The sequence below is a fragment of the Cibotium barometz genome, chromosome 23, assembly GCF_041138505.1.
Source record: "Cibotium barometz isolate CiBa-2024 chromosome 23, ASM4113850v1, whole genome shotgun sequence".
Lineage (NCBI taxonomy): Eukaryota > Viridiplantae > Streptophyta > Polypodiopsida > Cyatheales > Cibotiaceae > Cibotium > Cibotium barometz.
The window spans coordinates 37,828,548-37,834,547 of record NC_141068.1 but is presented as its reverse complement, the minus strand read 5'-3'; positions in this window follow the sequence as shown (position 1 = coordinate 37,834,547).

Genomic DNA, 6,000 nt, shown 5'->3' with positions numbered 1-6,000 from the left:
TGTCGTCAATCGGAAAATAACACGAGACTTAACCGCCTATCACAAGGATTCCCCCGCCCTACGGGTCGGGGTTCTTACAGGTGGTATTAGAGCAAGTTTAGACTTGGGAGATTTTATATTGTATTCTCTTGTTGCTCTAGGAATTCTTGTTAAACTAATCTAGTTACGGCTCGACGCAGGAGGACGAGATGGATCCCTATTCTCGCTTCCTGGTATTCCAATGCATGTTCATGACTGCTTGTCGCTCTTCCGAATTTGAGTTCCGTGACACTATGATGCACATTGTAGACAAGCTAACCCTTCCTCTTTACACTCGCATCGAAAGGGGATGGAACAGAGCTGAGTATTGGCATCGTCGATCTACCTGTTTCATCATTCAAGCTGAGCATGTCGGCAATCTCACCAACGACTTGAGGCAGATCTGATATGCCGAGATGTTGCGGATGGTTCACCTGTTATGGTTTATTGGCACTCCTCATAACACCTATGTCACCATGTTGAAGAATTGATGGGTTTATGATAGGGTGACTCAAGTTGTATCCCCTGATAGAGTAGTCGTTACCCGTCTTTCTAGACAAGGTATACCTCCCCTACCAGAGACTTATCGAGTTCTTGAAACCACGGGAGAACCCCCCTACTTTTTCAATGCTACCACCGCAGATCTTTATTAGGTTCCCTAGAGGACTACCATGTAAATAAATAAGATTGGATTTAGTCCAATCCTTGTAAATGGCTTGGTTTACTTGTAAATATTAAAGCTTGGAATAAAAGGTTTTGATTTTCACACTCATTGTCTTATGTGTATTAAACCGCCTAAGTGACATGATTCTAAATTTAGCTTCATATTGATAACCAGGATCGTCAACTTCTTGCTCCCAATGCATTATATACAGATACACAGGAGAAGAAGCTTCTCCTCAAACAAATGCAACCTCCCTCATTTAATGGGGTAGGTTCAAAGATTGAAAGGGATGTAGAAGTTTGGATAGAAGCCATGGACGATTACTTTTCGGCTGCTGGTACAGGAATTGGGAATCAATCCATGCTTGCCAGATTCCGTCTTACCGGGGACGCCAAACTTTGGTGTATTTTAACATAAAAGTGTAACTTTTATCATAATTAGATTTTCATGCATAGAGGTATGCAGAAAAGATGATTATTTTATTATAAAAGTGTTACTTTTATCATATTTGAATTTCATGCATAGAGGTATGCATAAAAGATGATTATTTTATTATAAAAGTGTTACTTTTATCATATTTGAATTTCATGCATAGAGGTATGCATAAAAGATGATTATTTTATTATAAAAGTGTGACTTTTATCATAATTGAATTTCATGCATAGAGGTACGCATAAGAGATGAATATTTTATTATAAGAGAGTTACTTTTAGCATAATTGAAATTCATGCATAGAGGTATGCATAAGAGATGAATATTTTATTATAAAAGTGTTACTTTTAGCATAATTGAATATCATGCATAGAGGTATGCATAGAAGATGATTATTTTATTATAAAAGAGTTGCTTTTAGCATAATTGAAATTCATGCATAGAGGTATGCATATGAGATGAATATTTTATTATAAAAGAGTTACTTTTAACATAATTGAGTTTCATGAATAGAGGTATGCAGAAGAGATGAATATTTTATTATAAAAGTGTTACTTTTAGCATAATTGAATTTCATGCATAGAGGTATGCATGAAAGAGATGATTATTTTATTATAAAAGTGTTACTTTTAGCATAATTAAATTTCATGCATAAAAGATATGGGAAGTGATAAGATGATTATTTTATTATAAAAGTGTTACTTTTAGCATAATTGAATTTCATGCATAGAGGTATGCATAAAAGATATGGGAAGTGATAAGATGTGATAAGATGCATATGAGATGAGTTAAGATGTGATAAGATGAGTTAAGAAGTGATAGGATGTGTATGGGATGAGGTAAGAAGTGTATGTGATGGGATAAGATGTATATGGGTTGTGATAGAGTGAGAATATGGATGTAAAGGTGGATGTGTATGTATGGATGTATGCATGTAGATGTGAATGTGAATGTGGATGTATGGATGTAAATGAGGATGTGGATGTAGATGCATGGATGGAGATGTGGATGTATACATGTAGATGCATGGATGGAGATGTGGATGTATACATGTAGATGTAGATGTATAGATGTGGATGTGAATGTGGAGGTGGATGTATGCATGTAGATATAGATGTATGGATGTGAATGTGAATGTGGATGTGGATATATGCATGGAGATGTGGATGTATGCATGAGGATGTGGATGTATGCATGTAGATGTGAATGTACGCATATAGATGTGGATGTATGGATGTGAATGTGCATGTAGATGTGGATGTATGGATGAGGATCCATGAATGTGCATGTAGATGTGGATGTGAAAATAGGTGCATCAATGTAGATGTGGATGTATAGATGTGAATGTGGATGTGGATGTGGATATATGTATGGATGTGAATATATGATATGTGATGTGAAGGAATCTGAAGTGATGAGATGGAAAATGATGTGATGGGATGAGTACACATATAAATGGAATGTGGAATAAGTAATGTGGATTGATGAGGGAAAATGTGGAAAAATGAGAGTTAATATAGAAACTATATTCGTAAACTGTTTGTAAATGCTGTTTGTAAATGGCTGCTTTATGTCAAGAATGCTGGGGAAGCATTTTGATCATCTTGTGATTAAGGTGGTGGAGACCTAACTGATAAAGTTGCAACTGCTGACGGAGAGTCAATGGAGGACGTCTCGCGTAGCAAAGTCAGCCGAGGTCTTGACCAGCCTCGGTTCGATTAAAATGGTGAGCTTCCGGTACGGTGGATGAGGGACCAAGGAAGCGACCTATGAGTGAAGCGCTAGGTCACCTGCGAAGGATCCTAGAGGGTGCTGACCATACGGTGCTCGGGATCTGGGTCGCCTAGGATACCCACGCGTGCGTCGAGGAAGATATTGGAACAAGGAGTAAGAGTTGTTTTATGAAACCGGGCATGGACTTGGTTGATTGACCTTGCTGGTCTTCAATGGATGAGTCCATGGCTCTTTTTATGGATCTATTGGTTGATCTTGCTGATCTTCAACGAGATTCCATCTTGATTTTTATAAGTGATTATATTGCCGAGTATTATGGGCTAGGAACTATTGAAAAGGCCCCTCATCAGTGGACAGGTGGTGAGCGTTCTAGTTGCCAATGATGCCATAGATACTCTGATGAAGGAATGATGAGAAATTAAGAATCAATCGGATAATTGGAAGATTGTGATCAGTGATACTATGGTTTCATTAAAGGATTGTTTTAAAGTTAGCTAATGCTGAGAAAAAGGCAATTTCATATTGGGTGTGTAAGTGGTGTGACTAGATTTATGTTTGCATGAACTTTCGGCTAGGGGGCCTTGGAACTCTTTTCCTTGGTACCCGGGACAAAACCTAACCAAATTCCTAATTGGATCCCATCACTACAGTTGTTGGGCGGTTGGCTAACCCATGGGATTGGATGGGGTTAGGCTGGACTGATGGATCCATAAATCGAGACTCAAATTCTGTTACTACGATAGATAAATTAAATCGCGGATAGTAATTGTTCTATGGATAGGAATCAACGGCTGTGCCTCTTGATGGGGAAAAAAGCGTTGATCCCAATGATCCAAGTACAAGTTTCTTTCTTGATGGGGAAAAAAGCATTGATCCCAATTATCCAAGTGCAAGTTTCTTCCTTGATCTGACCAAGTATCTTTATAGATGCAGTTGGATCAGCTTGATCAGAAATGGTTTGACTACGTTAGAGTAAAAACTATCATGGTGGAATCGCCCGTGCTTTTCAGATAAGGGAAGTTTTTCCGAGTTCGGTTTTGGATAAATCGACGGATTAGTCTCTTGTCCGGATATCCGTGGGCGAGGCTCCGAATGTGGGACCCTGTTCCTCGCAAGAAGTACTACTTCCGCTGCTAGTACCCCGAATCCGTTGCTTGATGGGAACGGGATCTCACACACACAGTTGGCTGGTTTAAGTTTTAAATTAGTTGTTACTTTTGGCGAGTGATTTCTAGATTCTTAGAGGACTTAGTAGAAGGTATTTCTATTTGAAGACGGTGTAAGACATATACCAAACGGAGTATGCCAAGTTCTTAAGCTCTAGAAGTATAAACATTCACAAACCCACAAGCTCATAGGGAGAGTCTATCCATGAATAACTCATTGCCAATGAAGTGGGCAAGAGCTTGCATCAATGGAGACTACACACTCACACACTACAAGCATGCATACACAAGAGAAAGAAAGAAGCATTCAACTAATCATAGATTAATCTACTTCAATGATGCTAAAAGAGATTAAGAGAAAGAAGTGGAGCTTTACTCATTGATTAATGGAGCTTGATGCTCACTAGAGTACAATAGAGAGAGTTACAGAGTTGCCACCATAGCTTGAGAGCTCAAGAGCTTCACTCAATAGCTTATGAGAATGGCCAAAAATGTCCTCTTTCTTTGGCTAACATCTCTTTTATAGAGATGTCACTAACCCTAGGCCTCTTTCACACATGGGCGGACAACCCCATAAGTGAGCCTTGCTTAATACACTTAGAACTCTCATTTAGAACCCACATTGGCCTAAAACGATTTACATTGCACTTCGGCACAAAATATGGAAAAATTATGTGCGTCTTTATGTTCCCATGGCTACAATCCCGCTCTCTCGCATTAATTGCTTCCGGCCTCCTTCCATAATCCGTGTTCCCATGAGTGTTCCCGTGGAACATTCCCCCCTTCCTGAATCGCACACATCCTCGGGCGTGGTAGAAACAAAAGCTGCAAAAAACAATGGAAGACAAGTAAAGCCTTTTATTGAAAAAAAACCAGCAATGACAATTGTCAGGCGTTTTTCTGAAAGGTGTTTTGGGCTTGTGTACATATGGATGCATGGCATGTGTGAAGACTTGGCCTTGGAATGCCTTGGCAGATGTATAGGGTGAATGGTTTTGCTGTAGGCTTGTACAGGCTTGTCCACAGCGTGGTCTACTGGAGGTCTGCTGGAGATGGTATCAGCCACTCGGTAGCTTGAATGTGTACGCGTTCCCAAGTACAATGGGCACTCGCGGGTTGTATTTGAAAGAGTGTGTGGAAGCATGAAGCAGGGGCCAAGGTTGCCTTGAATCTTGAACATGGTGTGAAAAGGAAGGTCTTGGTAGCCATCCTCCAGGCTTAAAGAAAAAATACCATCCACGTGGCCTACAATGAAAAAGCCACTTGGAGGCTTGCTTTATTGCCAACGAATTCACCAGCACATCATCTGGAAGGTTGGCGAAGAGTGGAGTCGGGTCGTAAGGTAAAATGTAGTGGCCGCCTTGTTGGTGAGTGGGGCTCTGGTCATTCTGCAGAGACAAACGCGAAGGGAGCTGCCGCCTTGTAGAAGGAGAGAGGGCTCTTGGGTGAGCGTGAAGGCGCAAGGAGAGAGCTACAGAGCAAGAAGGTGGTTGCCGCTGTCAGGTGTTTTTCTGAGAGGTTTTTATGGCTTGTGTACATACGTGTGCGTGGCATGTGTGAAGGATTTGTTTGGGAACGCCTTGGCAGTTGTACAGGTTTGTTCGAAGTGTGCTTTGCTGTAGGTGATATCAGCCGTTCGATGGCTCAGGGTGTATGCGCGACCAAGAGATGAATGGGTAGCACTGGAGGGTTGCATCTCGAAGGGTGTGGAAGCATGAAGAGTAATTAATCAAAGAAAGGGCCAACGTTACCTTGTATATGGTGAAATGGAAGTGAGAGAGAGTGGCTATATGTGGATAGTAAGAAGAAAGATGGCACAAAAGTATTGAGGAAGGAAAGAGTGATGTAGGCCTTAGAAAAAAAATAAAAAAAATGATAATATTAAACGTGGCCAATTTATTGGAAGGCCACATGGCTGTAAACACTGCTGCCAGCACAGGCGGTGGAAGGTTGGCGAAGAAGTTGAGTCAGCTGGCGAGTGCGGGT